A 19,148-nucleotide genomic window follows, 5' to 3' on the forward strand; every position below is an offset into this window, starting at 1 on the left:
GGAAGATTTCTGCTGTATTTTTGCCATTCTGAGGTGAGGTACAGAGAAAGTACTGATATACTCATAATTTATGGGTTACTTATGTTCACAAAGATAACTCAAAATTATAAGTAACTAAAAATGTACTTCCTTCTTCTGTACATTCTTTTCTGAAACATTTTAAAAATGTATTGCCTGAACTGAGTGCGCCTCTCTACTCTCCACCTAAGGTGTTACAAGGAAGTGGGAGATTACAGAAACTGTGGAGAAGAGGCAATCTGGTGACTATGTCATCGTATTGCAGATGTTACTATAGGTCTTAGTGCAACACATAGTAGGTTCAAAAATAGGAAATTAGAAATGTTCCTTCCCAGAAATGTGTCCTGTGAAATCAAACTGGTCATGGTTAGTTGCCTCTGCTGGAAATGAAAAACCCAATGACAGTATTTTGTAGCCGATGTTATACCTGTCAGCCTGACTCTCTTCTCCATATTCCCAGTATAACTCCCTTTTCTGGATTTTGTTGTTGTTGCTATTGTCATTGTTTTGGTTTTGTTGTTATTTTGTTTTGATTCTGTGTTGTGTTACATTTTTCTGAGAAGACTAGGAGAAAACACCTTCTCACCTTAGGTACAAAGGTGAGAGAAAGGGGAAGGGGTAGGATGAGTCCAGTAAAATATTGCCTGTTAAAATAATGAACTTAAATAGGCTTATTTTCAGGGAAGGATACAATTCATGAAAAGATAAGCCACTGAAAGGGGGAAAATCTTTATTTACCCATAGCAAAAATTAACTGTCTGTCTAACATTGGGGTGAGGTGGGGCTCCTGAACCCTTTTCTTTCTCCAGTGGTGGAAAGACAACGGCCACTGACCTGTGTGAGAGTCCTGTAGGTAGTCACAGCAGGTGACAGCTGAAGAGGGAAATGCCATGTATGCCCAGAGGATAGCTGTTCCATTACATGGTTTTGAAGAAAGACAGTGGGGTAGACCTGCTGGATTCAATTTTTCCATTTTAGCACACATCTAATTTTTTGTCTTAAAAGGTAGGTAAGTGACTAATTATGTTGTAAGTAATTAAACAGTAAATTATCTATGTTCACTGTGCAGCATCAATAAACTTCAAGTAAACATTGAAAGATATCTGTTTCTAAATGTCAGTCCTATAGTTTTTCTTTTATTGTTTATTGGAACAGTTGCTGACCTGAATGTCTTCCATCAGTCAGAATCAACTTAGTGTTTCTAAAAGACAGGTCAAGACAGTGCAGAGTTTCCTCCATCTTGTATTCTTGTTGAAGCCATTTTAGGCTTGACTAGAATTCTATCTCCTTGATAAGAAGCCTCGTTGAAAAATTGCCCAATTCTATTTAAGGACCAAAGGTCAAGACACCCAGATATGTTAGATTAACCTAGCTTCTGTAAACTGTCTGCTTGCACAAAGCACCCTGTGCCCTACAGGTACTGAGCAAAATGCCAGGACATAGCTTCTGCCTCCAGAAACCCCATTCTCTGAATATTCAGTGCTTTTGGTCCCCAAATACCTAACTGTAGCTCCAGCCAACTGGAATAAAGACTTATTTGGCTATACACTATGTCTAAAAGATGGGTTTGCTATAATATCTTGGAGACTCCAGTGAGATCCCTTGAGACAGGATCTTGGCATTTAGAAGACTCCGAACCCCCAGAAATGGGAACAAACAAAAAAGGTGGAGAGGATTTCTATGAGGTGTTCATCCTATGAGGCTTCAGGGCCCCAGGAAAATCTCTGAGTGATTGTTACTGCTCAGTTCTCTGAAGACACTTTAACACCACCATCCAAAGAAGAAGAAGAAGAAGAAGAAGAAGAAGAAGAAGAAGAAGAAGAAGATCATCAAAGTGATCCTGTCTGAATACCTCTAGAGGTAAGCTTGGTTTATAGGAGGTGCTATCTCGTAGGACACATGAAGGACTATTGGAAGTGATCATAGAACCCTTGTTTGAGATCTTTGTCAAACATCACTGGATTCTCTTGGTCTGTTTGAGTTTATGAATATGGGTGGCTACCCCTTGTTGTCTTTACTCTCTCTCTCTCTCTCTCTCTCTCTCTCTCTCTCTCTGTGTGTGTGTGTGTGTGTGTGTGTGTGTGTGTGTGTGTGTGTGTGATTCTGTCATTTCTGTTGCTTAGAGAAACAGATCTAAAATAGCAGAGGGAATGAGCTGTCCTGAGTCTTCAGCCACAGCTATGCACACAAAAAGCACAGGATTTTCCACAGACTCACAGACCATGACAGACTACTCAATCATGTTGTGGTGCCCCCTTCCAGGGGCAAATGTGGCTGTGCCATGGTGGATAGTTGCTTTCCTGAGGGTCCTGTGCCTCAGTGGTAGCTGCCAGTTTCCCTATAATTACCAATGGTTTTCTCTGGTGTAAAACACACACACACACACACACACACACACAGCTGCTTAAGTTCTGTGCCCTCTTGTTAGGGACCCAAATCATTTTTGCCCAGCTAAGTCACCCAGAGAAAACCCAAATTTCCATTTATTCTCTTAGCCCCACCAGAGGAAATCTTCCTCTCCTTTTCCTGATTCCAAGCACTCACTTCCGGCTGTTTAGTCACCTGACTACAGCCTGTGGTCCTGGTTCTATTCTCCGTGTGGAGGTGAGGAGGGCCTCAGAGTGCACAAAGAGAAAAGCTGCCTGCTCTCTGCTCCCCACTGCCTGCCTTAGCTAAGCAGCTGGCTGTGCCTGAGGAATGGGGAAGTAGTTACTCCAATAAAGCTCAGAGGTGTGTGTGTGTGAAAGGAGTAGAGAGAATATGGAAGTTCAGCTCCTCCCCTGTTTATACTTTATGCTTCTGTACCAATGATTCATATGATTGGAAGACCCAGTTTTGGAGAAGCCACAGGCCCTTATTAGCTTGTTTTAAGGCAAGAGGTCATTGGATGCTTTTTCCCAAGGTGGTGGTGGTGGGTTAAACAAACAAAAACATTATTGGAAGAATTAAAAGGACAGCCAGAAATCATACAAACTAACTTACGGTAAGTCAGGTCACTCAAGGACATGATGAATCACCCGCTGATTCACTTAAAATGCTCTGTGAGGCATATTGGATATTTATCCCCATAGAACCAATTGCCCCACACACCAGGAAATCACTAACATTACCCTTTATATGCAATCAGCCTCAGACATAGAAAGAACACTCCTCAAATTAGAGGAATTTGATAGGATAAGGGGGTATCAACTTTTAGAAATTGCTCAGAATGTTTACAGCAGCCAAGATTTGGTCAAAGACAGTTGGGGAAGGAAATTCTCCCATGTGGTGATCACTGCCCTTGGGGAAACAGACAAGAGAGGGAATGAGGGAGGCAGACCAAGAGAATGGGATCAGGAACTACTAGCATCATTTGATGGTACCCTGAGTGCAGATCTGCTGGAATTTAGACAAAAGTATACATAAAGTACCCTGCTTCTGTGTGTAGATGCTTCCCACCCCCATGACTCCAACCACTGAGAAGGAATAAAAACAGGCAATAGAAAGCTTTTTCTCAGAGCCCCTCTAAGCCCTGGGGTACAGAGGAGGTTAAGCCAAGAAAGCTCAATTGTGCATTTCTCAGGTCACAAGGCTAGGCTACAACATAAAGGAAGGAAAGTAGTTAGATCCCAGGACAGGATTTCTGCTATCCTGCAAGTCTATGCCCCACATCAAAAGAACAAGTGCAAGACTTCCTAAGACAGTTGGATGCTTCTGGCTGTGGGTCTCAGCTGGAACTGCTGAGATTGCCAGGCCCCTCTATGCCATCATTGGGGTGCACAACTTTTGGAATGGACTGAAACTGAGCAAAGAGCCTTCAAGGGATAGATAAAGATCCTGATGTCTGCCCTGGCCCTGGTTCTCCTACATATTACTAAGCTGTTCCATTTATATAAGGGTAAGACCAGAGACATTGCCTGTGGAATCTTCACATAAACTCTGGGACCCTGAAAAAGACCACTGGTATATCTGTCCAAAAGGTTTAAACCAGTCACAGCTGGATAGTCAGTGTGTATAAGGACATAGCTCCCACACCCTGCTGGTAAAAGAAGCTAACAAATAAACAAACTGGTCCTGGCTTTCCCACACTCTTTTGAGGCACTCTTGAGGGGGTGAACCAATACCAAGCAAGCCCTATTAACATACCATGGAATATCAATCCTGCCAGTATGCTACCAGAAGAAGACGACCCCATGGGTCCCTTGCATAACTCTCTTGAGGTGACTAACCTGATCCAGTCTATTAGGCCTGTATTGACTAAAGTCCCACTGATGACACCAGTATTGTTCACTGATGAGAACCATTTCATCCAAGACAGAGTCAGATATGCAAAGGCAGTTGCAGTGGTTCAGGATAAGACTATCTGGGCATGATCTTAATTGGGTATCTCAGATCAATATGTAAAGTTTTCACCTTTCACCCAAACAGTCCATTGGGGGAATCACCATATATATGATTTGTCCATGGCTCATGTCTTTGAGGCTTTCTATATAGGAAGAGGATTGCTTACTTCAGCAGAAAAATATCGAGAGAGAGAGAGAGAGAGAGAGAGAGAGAGAGAGAGAGAGAGAGAGGGAGGGAGGGAGGGAGGAAGGGAGAGAGAGATTGGAAGCTAACTGGTTATCCAAGAGGGTGTCCACCAGAAAAGACACCAGAAAGAGGATTCCCCACAAGCAGCTGACTTGACCACAGGAGAAATGGTCCTAAAACCTGTGTGGCCCTACTGAACCCAGCTTAAAGAACTTCCCAGGGATAGATTGACTGTGTTAAATAAGAAATGACTAAACAGGATATACAGGGATGGTAGATGCTACTAGACAACAGACCTCCAAGTTATGGAAGACTACTGGTTACAGATCTCCATCAAGCCACCACTGAGGGACCACAGAAACTACTGAACTTCTCTAACCAGATATTATGTTCCAAATTTGGAAAGTCTGATTAAAGACACCAGTTTTAGATGTGGCACTTGAGTTCAGGCAATACCCAAAGTGGGAAGAAAGATTCCACAAAAGATCCAGGCTTAAATAATTGGGTTGGGGAACACTGGGAGTTGGACTTTATTGAAATCAGGCTTACTATATATATAGTATATAAATTTTTCACTGTAAATATTGACTGGTGTTTGTAGATACAATCTCAGAATGGGTGGAGACCAATCCCTCCCCCAGAATAGAGACTGTTATAATAATAACTAAGAAACTTCCTCAGGAAAAGTTTGGACTGTCCTATATTTGGAATCCAACAATGCTGGGGCCTTCACAACCAAAGTGTCTTAAAATCTGACAGAGCTATTACATATTAATAGAAAATCACATTGTGTCTAGAGGCCACAATGTCTAGAGAGCTCAGGTCAGATAGGAAGCATAAAGAAAAACAAATTGGTTCTGGAAACTGGTGAAAGTTTGGGCCAATCTCCTCCCCTTTACACTGCTTAGGGACCAATCAGTGTACTTGTTTCCAGGAAGGGGTTACTCCTTTTGAAATTGTTTGGGAGACCACCTCCCATCCTTCCCAAACTTTGAGATTTTCCAGGTAGAAATGTCTAATCACTTCCTTCTCTAGTTCTTACAGGTTTTTCAGGAAACTTGGCAGGACATTGACTGGACTGTGAAGAGAATCATGCCAACGTCCACCTCACCTGCCTACCAGTTTCAGCCTGGAAACTTGGCTTGGATAAAGCAGATCCTTCCCTGGACCTTGGAACCTGTCTGGAAGAGATCCAACCTAGTTAACATACCACCTAAACTGCTGTCAAAGTCACTGGTATCATCTCTTGAAAAACAAAAAGCAAAAAGACCACCAAGAATGATGACATATGGACCATTATTTGGACTTTAGACTGTGAGTATAAAATTTTAATCCAGAATTAGCTTGTTTGCTTTTTTTAAAATTTTTAATTAAACCATCAGTGTCTTGCCAAAGCTTTTAGACAGATGGGCAAACCTATAACTACAGGGTACCATCATTTGGACCGATATTATCTTAGTTAGTTCATATCTAAAGGGACACCATGATCAAGGCTACTTTTATAAAAGGAAACTTTTAAATGGGGCTAGCTTATACGTTCAGAGATTTAGTCCATTATCATCATGGTGGGAAGGATGGTGGTGTATAGGCAGATATTGTGCTGGATAAAGAGCCAAGATTCCTATATCTGGATCCATAGGTAGATGGAAAAGAAAGTGAGCCATTAGGCCTGGCTTGAGCTTCTGAGACCTCAAAGCCCTCCCCTAGTGACTTTCCCCAACAAGGCCACACCACTTAATAGTGCTACTCCCTATGAGCCAATAGGGGCCATTTGCATTCAAACCACCACAGACCTCATAGAGATAAGACTGAGCAGAGGTTACTAAGATAAACAATTCCCATCAGTCCCAAACCTGGACATGAGAATTCAGAAAAAACAGGGATAGAAAACTCTATCTTTCTTGTGTGGATCTTTGCTCTCTTAAGTCCCTTCCAGGGATGGAATAATGTGGGTCTAGGGGAAGAACGATTGTTAGTAAATCAGGTTCTGGAGAAGACTGGCTAGATAAAGGACTTCAGGGATTATAGCTAAGGACAAGGTAGCTGCATCATGTCATCAAATACCTAGCTTTTTCATGCTAAAGGTTGGACTAAATGGTCCTCCTCTGATTTACTGGATACTCAAATCCCCACTGTATGTGTAATAGTTATGTTATTCTTCAGGTGTATACCTATAATGGAGAAGGGGAAAAACTTATATTGGCCTTGACTCAAAGTTAACAATGGCGAAATGGGCTCAGTTCCTGTCCCAATTCTAGTAGGGGTAAGAATAGCCTATGCAACTGCCATAGGCACCTCAGCCTTAAATATTGGAAACAAAAACTTTAGTAAACTTAGTTCCCAGATAGACCTATGTTATTTGGGGAATTTTATTTATAGCCTGAAAAGCCAAGTTGACCTCCTCACAGAGAGAATTGACTCCTACAGAATTAAAGCAGGCAAGACTTCCATTTTATGAAACAGAAGTTTTCCATGGTCTTAGGAGAAACTTACTGTTTTTATGCTGTGTTGCTTTGCATATGCTTGGCCCAAGAAGTGGCAATATTAGGAGGTGTGGTCTTGTTTGATTAGATGTGGCTCTGTTGGAGGAAGTGTGTCATTGTGGGGGTGGGCATTGAAATCCTCCACCTACCTGCCTGAAGACAGTCTGTTCTTGGATTCCTTTAGATAAAGATGTAGAACTCTCAGCTCCTCCAGTGCCTTGCCTGCCTAGATGCAACCATGCTTCCTTCCATGATCATGACAGACTAAACCTCAGAATTTGTAAGCTAGTCTCAACCAAATGTTGTCCTTTATAAGAGTCCTGATGTCTCTTTACAGCAATAAAACCCAAACCAAGACATATATGCCAACCAACCAGTGGTAATTATGGAAAACCTTGCATTTTCAGAGAAAAATTTTCAGAGAAAAGAAAGGGAAGAAAGTAGACATAAGTATTATATCAGTGTTTACTTGATGTGTGTGAATGAACATCTTACTGTCAGCATAAGTTGGATTGTTGATTCTTATCCTAGTAGAGCTAATGATAGGATCCTGCATCTTCAATTGCATGGTCAACTACCTCAAACAAAATAAACTCAGTTAAGCTAGTGGTCCTTAGGTCTAGGCCTCCCTAGACCAGGGTGAGTAAATGATTTGACTCACGACTATAGAATCAATGGGGAATATGATGGGCTACACAGTGCAGAGGTTTTAAGCTTTGACTAGAATTTGATCTCCCTGATGAAAAGCCTTTAGAAAATTACTCAACTCTATTTTAGGAGCCCAAGGTCAAGATGCCCAGCTAACTTGTCCTAACTTGTGTGAACTGCCTGCTTGTGCAGGGCAAGCAGCTAACTCCTTATCATAACTTCTGTAAAGTGCCTCCCTGTGGAGACTCACCCCCTAGCACCATAACCACCACCACCACCTCCACCACCACCACCACCACCCCCCCATAGTTCATCGCTGCCCCAACACCCACACATCCATACACCCGTACACATCACACCCTTATATATCCCATCCCTGTTACAGTGAACCACCCCCTAGTACCACCACCATCACCCATATTCCACCTTCTACCCCACCCCTGTTATACCTTACTAATAAGGTTGTAGTCTACCAGCTTTCCTGAGTTTTGCATAAAATGGAGGACTTCCTCTTCTTAGAGGGTCTTCCTCTTCTCCTCCTGTGGTATGTCACTTGATCCCTGGAGAAATTATACTTTCAACTTGCTGGAATGACTCTCTATGCAAATGATGTATCCCCTATACCTTAAGCCTCAGCCAATGAAACCTCACCCTAAGAAAAACCCCATATATATATATATATATATGTGTGTGTGTGTGTGTGTGTGTGTGTGTGTGTGTGTATGTGTGTGTGTGTGTGTGTTTCACCTACTAAAGTGTATGTGTACAAGCCCACCCTAAATAAGAGTATTGCATAAACTGGATTGTCTCAGAGAACACTTTCATTGACAATCATCCCCACCAGATCCCACCCCAAATGTATTACCAACCAGACAAGGACTCTTCAGAGACCATCCATCCCCAACTTCACCTCATCCTTTCACATCCTTTCATCACACACAGAACCACAGCCAGACCCAAACACACATACCATATACTCCCAGCTTCAACCAGCCAACTTAATATCTTAGCATCTATAAAACTGCCTGCTTGTGGAGATATCCCTACACACACACACACACACACACACACACACACACACACATTGCTATTGAACAAGATGCTAACATGTGGATTTTCCCTCAAAATCCCCAAAATCTCTGGACCCTCAGTGCCACATGTGAGTTCCTGGGTACCTGAGTGTAGTGCCAGATTGCCAGGATAAAGACTTTCAATTGGCTGTAAACTCTGTCTGAGTTCTCATCTCTGATGGGCTCCCTGTAACATCCTTGATACATAGGATCCTTATTTCTTAATTTTAAAAAGTATCTTTTAAAATGACAAGAATAATGTAGAATTCAAAACATAATTAAGAAATAGGTCACAATCATACTTATCCTAATAATCTATACCTTTAAAGTTCACACTGAAAAAATAAAGGATGTCAAAGTGACATGCATCAGGTAAACTGTAACTAACACAGTAAAAGACTCCTAGACACTTATCCAGTCAAGTTCTATCCATTGCTCCTGACTTCTTAGAATTGTTTCAACCTCTCTTAAAGGTGTTTTCCAACATTCTGAAATGGATATCTAAAATCCATCTCATCAACTATGTTCTGACTCATCCATGAACTACCTACTAGTTAAAGTGAGATGAAATAATACACTCATACATTTCTGTAAAGTAGAGACACATAGTTGGTGCATAGGAAAACCCTGATGCTAGATGGATCATAGATAGCACATCCTAAAGAAAGGTGTTCCAGTTTAGCAAATATCAAGTCCATTTCATCTCTCTTTCATGCTCTCCTCCCTTTATGCTGATACAATCATGGCAGATGTCCCTTTGTCCTTCCTGGATCTTTGATATAATCCCACCAGCAATGAGTTCCTGGATGTTCTAGCTGAAAGATGATTCAGAACTAAACCAGAGATACATGAAGCAAAAGAATCTCCTTCTTTCTGTAACTTGAAAATTTCAAAATATAAACTGGACCAGGAAGAATATTTTTAATATGATCTAATTATAAATATATCTGCATGACATGATCTAATTTATTAGAAAAGTAATTTTATTCACTATTTTTTCTTTTTAATGTAGAAGCAAATAGAATCTCCATTATGTTGCCATAATACAATAAATATAATTTTCCAAGCAGGAAACCATAGCAACAGTTTTTAATAATAGAATATGATTGGCTGCATATGAAAAATAAAACTGCATTCTAAATAATTAAACTGTTTCTCAATATAAAATAATAATATCTCAAGCATTTTTATGTTTTTATGTGTACAATGTGATACACTGTTTCAGTCTGTAGGGAAATGTATAATTACCAGAGCATCTTTTCATAGCCTACATTCTTTTTGTCACTAATCCACGAATTAAAATAATAATTCAAAGAAAATAACCTGTCTAGAAAAAAAATGAAATCTGAAAATTAGGTCTTTTGGAATGATTCTCTATGTCAGCCTATAGAATTGAACATATTTTCTTTGTTTTTGTTAATGGAGGAAGAGTTTCAAAATATTTCTTAAAAGCGTTCATTTTGAGAATACTGGTTTAAATCAGATGTATGTCAATTTCTCATGTTCCTATGTGCATTCATATGAACCAGGAGAGCAAACAGATGGGTAAATCTTTCCAGTGATACAATGTATGCCAGTGCAGAGGAATGTGATGAAAGAGTGCGTTGTGATTCAAGCCTCCAGATGTCTACCTTCCCGGTGGGCATTTGGCACCACTCTAGTATAACATCTGCATGGCTGAAATCTCTCTCTTCTTTACTGAATTCTTGCAGGACATTCCAAAATCTTGGTGGAATCAGATTACCAAATTCCAAGATAGAATTCAAACATATTCTTTCATCATGCTTTCCAAATGCCTTGTGGAAGAAGGTTAAGAACTACATAAATAGACAAGTGACTGGGCACCAGTAAACACTTGAATAATTCATGCACGTGAAAGGTTTGGGAAGTGGTATTCACACATATGGTCCTCTAAGTGCAAAAGGCTTTCTTATATCCAAATATAGTAAGAGCACCAGAATGAGCAAATTGTGTTTTACTTTCCCCAAAGTCAACAGGATGTTACTTACCCTGCCAAATTTAAATAGTTTCAGTTCATTACTTGGTGGTAAAGTTAGAAATGGTAGTAGTGAATTTGCCCTGGAATTCTCAAGCCTACATCAGCTAGTCAGTCAGAAGCCATACACCTCTATTCCATGCCGTGAGTATGACATATTTGAGATGCTGTTGGAATGTGTTTCTCGTATCTATGTCTGCTGTAAATAAATATTTATGTGGAGCTAAGGCATGCATTCACATGCTTCTCAGATTGTTGTGATATGCCTTGTGTTTCAGCCTGGTTTTTGTCATATTGCGGGGCACTTTGCTTTCATTAGGCCACCAAACTGCCCAGATAAAGGAGTCTTCCTGACAGTACTACAAGAGCCTTTTATGTATAAAACAAAATTTTACTTTGTGGAGAGTTCCTTTTAATACTTTAGTTATGCAGATCACTTTCTATATTGTGTTTTTTATCAAATGAGCTATGTCCAAGCAATTACAGACTACTTTATGTGGCTTATTTCACATCTCTTACAAATTTGAATTTGCTACATAGAAAAATAATGGTGTGATTAAAATAATGAAGAAGAAGCTATCAAAAGTGGATCCATGCTTCCAAGATTACCATAAAGGCAGCAGATGTCCCAGACCTACTCTGCCAGCGGATACCTGACATTAAGGTCTGAACTCCATCAAAAGTTGTATTGTATATGCATGTGAGTGGAGATGACAGAGGAGACAGTGATTTAGAATCTATGCTATACTGCTCATTTCCATTTTAATTATAAAAACAAGACAAAAGTACAACAAATCAATAATTTCTGTCCACTTTAAGAAAACATCCAAATTCATACTGTGGAATTCAATGATTTTTAAAATCTTAGCACTATGTTGTAAAAGTATTTGTTTACAATCAATTTAATCTCAACCCTTTTACAATATATTTTTTAAAAATATTAATACTTAAATTACTCTCTTTACAGCAAATGGAAACTATCACAGAAAAGTGGAACTGGATGAAACACAGAGAACGAGAATTGTAAAAAGTCTAGTTGCAACAGCTACATCTCCATCAGAGTTCCTGCATCCATGGCTCAGGAGCATCGTGAGATAGGGGCAGAAGGACTGAAGAAAGTCCAGGAAGTCAAACAGGAACCAGTCTCTCCTAGAAATGGTCATGCAAACAAAATGGGAATAATAGTGATATTGGTACACATATTAATGAGGAAGGGGAAATTTCTCACAGGGTCCTACCCCTAGGCAAAACAAAACAGAATAAAACAAACAAAAAAACAAACGAAAAAAAAACAGAACTATAGACAACTTATGACTTCTGGGAGAAGAATTAGCCTCTTTTGGCAAAAAGTCTCCTTATCAGTTGTCCAGTGCAGAGTGGTTAACTCTAAAACCATATATACACAAACAATAAAAGTGGACTCAGTAGTCTGTATCTACAAATTTGTACACACACACACACACACACACACACATCAATAATAATAATGATATAAGAGCCTATCAACTTTTGAATGGGACTAACAGAGAAGAGCTTGAAGGGAGGGGCCTTGGAAGAGCTAAAGGAGGAAATAGAGGGGGAATGGATGTAATTCTAGCTCAATTTAAAACATTTAAAACCTGCCCCTAGAGGCACTGCAAGTGACATGTGAGTCAGTAGGTGGCAGAGAGGATCAAGGTTATGTCCATGTTCCGTGTTCTGACCTATGAACATATGAATGATTAGGAACCTAACATTCCCTGAAAAGGGGGAATCTGAGATGATGACCAATCCTGTGCCACACAGGCTCTGACATGCTCCAAGGACAGAAAGCAAGCCAGAGACTAGAAGAATCCTGCCTAGGACTAAGAGCTCTGGGTGAGAGCAAGTACAAGACAGATGACTCTTACATAGGGACATTCAGGCAGACCAGGTGAGAAGTGAGCCCAAGTTGACCTCCTGTCTGAGTGGCATGGGCAGGAAGATATCCTGAGATGACCACCAGTAGGGCACCATGCAGGCCTGAGGATGGGAGTGGGGGTAGGGGGAGCATACCATGCCTGAGATGACCCTGCTGGGTACCATAATACACAAGCAAGTCATAGCAATCCTGAGATCATTCCTGAGATGACCCTAGACACTCAGAGACCCTGAGTGACACTAAGAAAAAGTATGTGGTGGAAAAATGGAAGAGAAAGAAACAGAAAAAAAGTAGACACAATGAAGAGAGACAGAACTGGAGACTTGAGGGCAGTGAGGAACAGCCTGATGTGAATAGTAATGCCACCTGGAACCATGGTGGGTTCCTGGATAGCTCGGTCCATGGCTCTGCAGCAGCAGGGTCTGTAACCACCAAAGGCCAAGATGATATCCCTGGTCTGGTCCCTGGTCTGAGCTTTTATCTGGGACTTACTGATATCTTGAGGGCTGTGCAGAAGTGGCCCTACCTCTCACATGAGCATTGTAGAAAATCTGGCCCTGGGGGCATGAGAACAGGAGAGCTGACACTACCCCTAGCGTGCTGCAGTACTCAAGAGAGCTGCCTCCACATTCGAGGAGTTGCAGGTGGACTGCTCCTTTTCCGGGATATGAGCATGGGAGACCCAACCCTATTCATCTCTTATGCAGTGGCATGGACAAGAAAGAGATGCTCTCCTCTCTCCTCAGTCCTCACCACCTGGAGCAGGCAGAATATCTGGTCCTGTTGTCATGAAAGCATGAAGCTGGCCCTGCTCGCTTGCTGCAACAGCATGGTAGAGCTGACCTTGTTGGTAGGGGCATGAGTGACCTAGCCCTTAGGGCCTGGAAGAACTTGCACTGCTGTGAGGTGACAAGGCTGAAGGAGAGATGAGTTCCCTCACCTACACATACCTTGTCACCAATGGCAGATAGGAGAGCTAGCCCTGAGGTCTTGAGAGCAGGAGAGCTAACCAGCTTCTCAACTGCTGCAGCACATTGGAGAGTAGGCCCCGCACCTCTCCTGGGCAGCAGAGTACAATTGGCCATGGTAACAGGGGTGGCTGGGGAGCCAGCCCCAGAGGGCATGAAAGTGGGAGAGCCAGCAGGCTGACTAGGTCAGATACCTCTCAGGTCCAGATCCAGGGCTTTGAATTGGCCAACTCCAACATCTACCCCATCAGTAAACTAACTGCTGAAGTACATAAAGGGGCCTGTCCAGTCCTACGGATCCATGGAGTAAGATAACACAGGACATTGGTATGCTTTCACCAAAGGTATAAAAATGTCAAGTTTATACTGTATTGTCTCTTTTAAAAGTGAAGAAAATATACTGCAATTGCTTAAAATCACTGAAACATTTAACAGAATAGTTAGATAACTGTTCTAGGAGTATAATAATTTCACATAATTTCAAAGGTATCCACAATATTCAAAGAGTACAGTTATGTTGTAAAATGCTCATGATAAAAATAAAACTTATTTTTGTAAATGTGTAAATTTTAAGTTGTCAACATACATGAGGATGCATATTTCAAGTAACTGTGAATGTAATCTAATTGTTATTTCCTCTTAAAAGGGATACTAACATGAATATATTTAATTTTTTCTCTTTTTATATATGAATTTCTTGTACATATGAAAATTTTCTCAGAACCTATACTTTAAAGCAGTACACCAAAAGAATGTTTTGAAACACTCTGAGGGGGGTAAAATTTCTCCCCTGGTCAGATGTTTTCAATTATTATAGCTAAAATGATTAGAGCTGGGTCCCATGACACTATTACTTGCTTCTTCAGATTTATTGAAAATTAGTAATTCCATTTATAGCCACAAGATTTCATGGATTTCACTGCTATAGACAGAAAAAAATTGATGGATTTAAGAGCCTACTGAATCTAGTTGCATTGACTAATACAGCACTAGAGAAAATTTAGAGGTTGTACTCCTGAAGTAGTTAACCTTTGGATAAAGAAACATTTTTAAAGAAGAATGTGAGAAATATTGAATCCATAAATTGTTACTGGTACAAAGTAGGAAGGTAGAGAGGGACAGAAAGAAGGGGTAGAGAGAGAGGGAAAAGGCAATTCAGAGCATCACATAAAGAAGGAGTAGACACCCTAGGAGCAATGGGCTTGAAAGCTCTCAAAGGTGGCATTTGATTAAGTTGGTGAGGAGAGTGTCTCAAGAGACTATAGGATAGTCAGGCTTAATATATAAATTTAAGGGACAAATGTTTCTCTTTTTTTTCCTTTAGATAGTGTGATTGGAGAAATGGAAATAATTAGAGGATAACCAAAGCAAAATGAACAACTACATTTCATTTATCCATATCTTGTTAATCTGACAGCTGAAATACCTATGAAAAATCTGGATTAACAGTTTTAACCATTTCTAATTAGTATTATGAAATCAGATGCAAATGTAAAATTTAAGCATGGTGACTCTAGCTCCCACAGATGCACTGTATATGAAGTTTAACTGGAGTTTCTGACAAGATTTATGCAGCACTTCTAGCCCTTACAAAATTCTTTTAAAACTGATACAGAAAGTTGACAAATGGCAGCATGTAAAAAAAAAAAAATTAGGAATGGAATCTCTAGTCCATAAATACTTTTTTTGAAGCAAAGTCCACAGGATTTCTTTTTTCTTCATTAAAATTCGCAACATGACAGCCAATTTCTGTTTTCTTAGCCACAGAGGAAAATTGTTTGTTGAGGTCCTTATGTATGAGCTCATTGCCTTTCCTCAGTCTAAATACTAAGTGACAGCCTCATATTGAGCAATTTTAAACCAGGGCTTCGATTTGCAGCAGACATGTTGAAATTTGTGATAAATGAAATAGATATTTAATGGCACCTAATGCGCAGTGAAACAGCATAATAGAGGTGGTTTGGCTTAGAAAGGGCTTGCAAGCATTATGCCACCAGAGCTGAGCAGCTGAAGCTTAGCATAATTCGGTAACATATTCAGCAAGAGGAAGATTTCATAACAGAAAGATCAAGAAAATAATACATTCACTTGAGAATGTGAAAATTACCTTGGAATTTACTTTGCTATTTGTGTTGCATTTTGAGCATGAAAATGTGTTCTTGAGCTTGATTTTATTATTCCTTATGTTTATTGAAGAATTTCATACTTCAAAAGCACAAACACATATGTATTTCTAAGTGAGAATCATTCTGAATTTTAAAGATCATACGCAATCACTGTAAGTAAATATCAAAATATTATTCAGTTTATGATGGAGCACTGTGTATGAATATCCTCATTACAAAATACTCTTCATTGTACATACCTTGATAGGACTTTATTCTCTCCTTTTGAAATAATACAGAAAGTACAAGAAGCAATAAATAGAATACAAACTACTAATGACTATATTAATCACCAGTAGCCATGGTTACTATCTTGGCATGTTTCCTTGCAGTCCTTTATTTATGTGCATGCAACTTGTAATCTGACAAGTAAAGTTTTAAGATCTTTTGCAAACCCTAGCATGAGTTTATAGTAACTTCTATTATCCTTATTCATTTGATATTCATCTACAAGGATGACTCTTGTAGAGAGTAAAATACTAGTGAAATAACGGGGAGGAAACAGACATGGGCCCTACATGAAAAAACAGCTAGTTGTGTGTTTAGAAACACAATAAGGAGTCTTGCAAGAAGCAGAATACATAGAATGTTAAATACAGAGAAATGTTAAACAAGTTAAATGTTAAACACAAAGAAACATAGCATCATATAAATAACTCAATAGAAAAATGTTCAGATCTTAAAAATAATTAGGAATAGATATATTTGTTGAGAATATGATTCATACTCTAGTAAATTAGGATTTAAAATCCTGAGAATAAGCAAATCAATCTGTCATGGGACTAAGGAAAGGCAAGGTTTTCCTCTATTTTTCCTTTTTCACTTTCTCTTCTTTTAAACAAAGCATGGATGACAAACAAGCACGCTTGACAGTGGATCCAGGGGAGAGAGGCAGTCACCTACTTGGCAACCCTCTCCGTGGCTTCTTATTTATTCAGCCTCCCAAACATAATCTATCTGAATTTTACCATAGAATATCAGAAAACAATTCTTTACTACAGATAAGTCTCTTGTGAGAACATTTGGATACACTTAGGCCCTAGTTCAGATACTTCAGAACAAAAGAGGATGAAATGGGAAAGTGTGAAACACTGAGGAATGATTCAGAGAGTCACTCCGAGTAAATCACAGCCCAGTTCTCAAACACCATGGAGCCATGAATACAGAGACACACAAAGCCACACACAGTGGCCACATCAAAGGCAACTTGATACTTGAGGGATAAACACAGTGACTGTAGCTGAATGTGTTTGCATTTATATTAATTAACACCCTACTGTCATAAAATACATCTCTCATATCATCACTTTGGCAGGTGTTTTTAATTGGCTATATAATAATAGCTTTTATGGGTACATTTTATTCCTTGTTTCTATGTCTATTTTGTATATTTTTGTTTTTGTTACTCTAAGCAAAACTGTCAACCAAGTTTGAATATAAGTTAAGTAAACCAGGAAGTTCACTTTTCTCATCCAGCAGAAAAATTACAAATTATGATATATTTTGATGACTCTTTTTGCAATAACCTGTGTTAAGTTCTACTATCACCTTCAGACGTTCATATGATTTGATACACTATTGTCATTCATGGGAATTTTATTTCACTGATATTTTTATAACATTAAAAATATCACATATAATGACATAGTTAAGGCTCTTTATAACAATGTAACTCCTCTCAGTTTTACCTGGGTGTTACAAGTCACTGAATTAAATTTGAAGAAATAGAAAAAAACTGATGATTTGAGTCAGGAAGAAATCCTTAATTGGATATAAGATATATCCATGTGATGCTTATTCTTGGTTGTCAACTTGACTACATCTGGAATTAACTAAAATCCAAATGTCTGGGTACACCTCTGAGGAATTTTTTTTTCTTAATTAAATCATTTTAAGTGGGAAGAACCACTGCTAATACAGAGCTTTGATGTGGGAAAGACACGCCTTTAATCTGGGCCACACTTACTGCTGACAACCTATATAAAAGGCATGAAAGAAGAAAGATCTTTCTCTCTTTTCCTCTTTCTCTTCCTCTTGATAGCCAGTCCATTCTCTGATGGTTACTTTAGATTCTCATCATCTAGCTTAGAAGAAACTTTCATTGAGGGATTATCTAGATCAGGTTGGCTTGTGGGCATGTCTGTGGATGATTGAGAGTTACTGAGGATGAGAGAACCACCTATTGTGGATGCCACTATGGCCTGGTTTTGGAATCTGGTCTGTATAAGTGGAGACAGGAGCACAAGTAGGAATGCATGGATTATTTTCTCTGCTCCTGATTGTGGAGATGACTAGATGCTCCATGTTCCTACCGTGACTTCTCTGTAATGATATACTATAACCTGGAATTATCACTCAAATAAACCATCCCCCTTACAGTTGTTTTGTCAGAATGTTTTATAATAGCACCACAAATCAAACTAAAATACCTAATGTTGACCTTAGCCTCTACATGCCTGTACTTACAGATAGCCACACATGCACATACTAAAAACTGATGTAAATTAAGTTACAGAGGAAGATAGAAAAGATACTTTGGAAAAGCCAGCCTCTTTTTTTCTAAGAGATAGATAAGCCAGACAGTATCATACAAGGACCCCTTAAAAGCCACGTGATAACAAAATTATAGATCAAGGAACCCCAAGACCAAGTTCTCAGCACAAACAAGATTTATTTGCCTCAGAAGGACAGAGGTAAGAGAGAAAGAAACAAACACAGGAGATAGAGGATGAAGAAGAAAGGGAAGGGAACAGGGAGAGAGAAGAGAGGTATCGGTCCCAGAGTATGGACAAAGGACTCTCTTTCGAAAGGAGAAAGACATGGCACATAGGAAAATGACAGTCTGTAAATGTACAAGGGGAAACTTTGTGTTAGGATAAGGTGTTGAATTTTAATTGGTCACGTCAATTAGGTAAGCCAAAGGGGGCTTTTGATTTCTGGACTTCAATATTTTGATATCTGGATCTTAGTAGTCAGCCTCAGGAGAAGGACATGGCCAAATACAGGAACAAACCTTGGTGGTTAAGTTTAGAAATATAATCTAATAGTTTTTTAGCAAGGCAGAGGGAATGGGGGAGGGAGAAGGGCAAGGATTGCCAGACCCATCTTCATCACACTATAGCTGGCCAGAGTTTCTTCACCATGAGTAGAATTAATCATATTGATTCCAATCAGATCACTATTGAGTTGCTAAAAAAGAGAGTTCTTGTCCCGCGCAACCTCCCGCCAGCAGGAAAGACGCGGCACACTCAGGATCCTTCTGCAGTATAAGCTTTAACGCATCTTGAGAGGGAGAGCATAAGCTTCACAAACGAGGAGGGACCCCAAGGGCCTAAAACCCTTCCCTTATATAGAGAGCTAAGCTCGCCTGGGACGTGGCAGTCTCTGATGG

At 39.7% G+C, this 19,148-nt stretch overlaps 1 long non-coding RNA gene and 1 pseudogene across 1 annotated transcript; both read left to right on the forward strand.

The window, feature by feature from the left end:
* The first annotated feature begins 1,399 nt into the window (after positions 1–1,399).
* Positions 1,400–12,151, forward strand: LOC114630250. Its single transcript, XR_003712801.1, has 4 exons — positions 1,400–1,878; positions 5,563–5,841; positions 11,265–11,388; positions 11,692–12,151. It is a non-coding gene; the product is annotated as an uncharacterized LOC114630250 (long non-coding RNA).
* Positions 12,152–12,342: 191 nt separating this feature from the next.
* Positions 12,343–12,461, forward strand: LOC114631139 (annotated as a pseudogene).
* Positions 12,462–19,148: the final 6,687 nt, after the last annotated feature.

The sequence above is a fragment of the Grammomys surdaster genome, unplaced genomic scaffold (assembly GCF_004785775.1).
Source record: "Grammomys surdaster isolate TR1022 unplaced genomic scaffold, NIH_TR_1.0 67, whole genome shotgun sequence".
NCBI lineage: Eukaryota > Metazoa > Chordata > Mammalia > Rodentia > Muridae > Grammomys > Grammomys surdaster.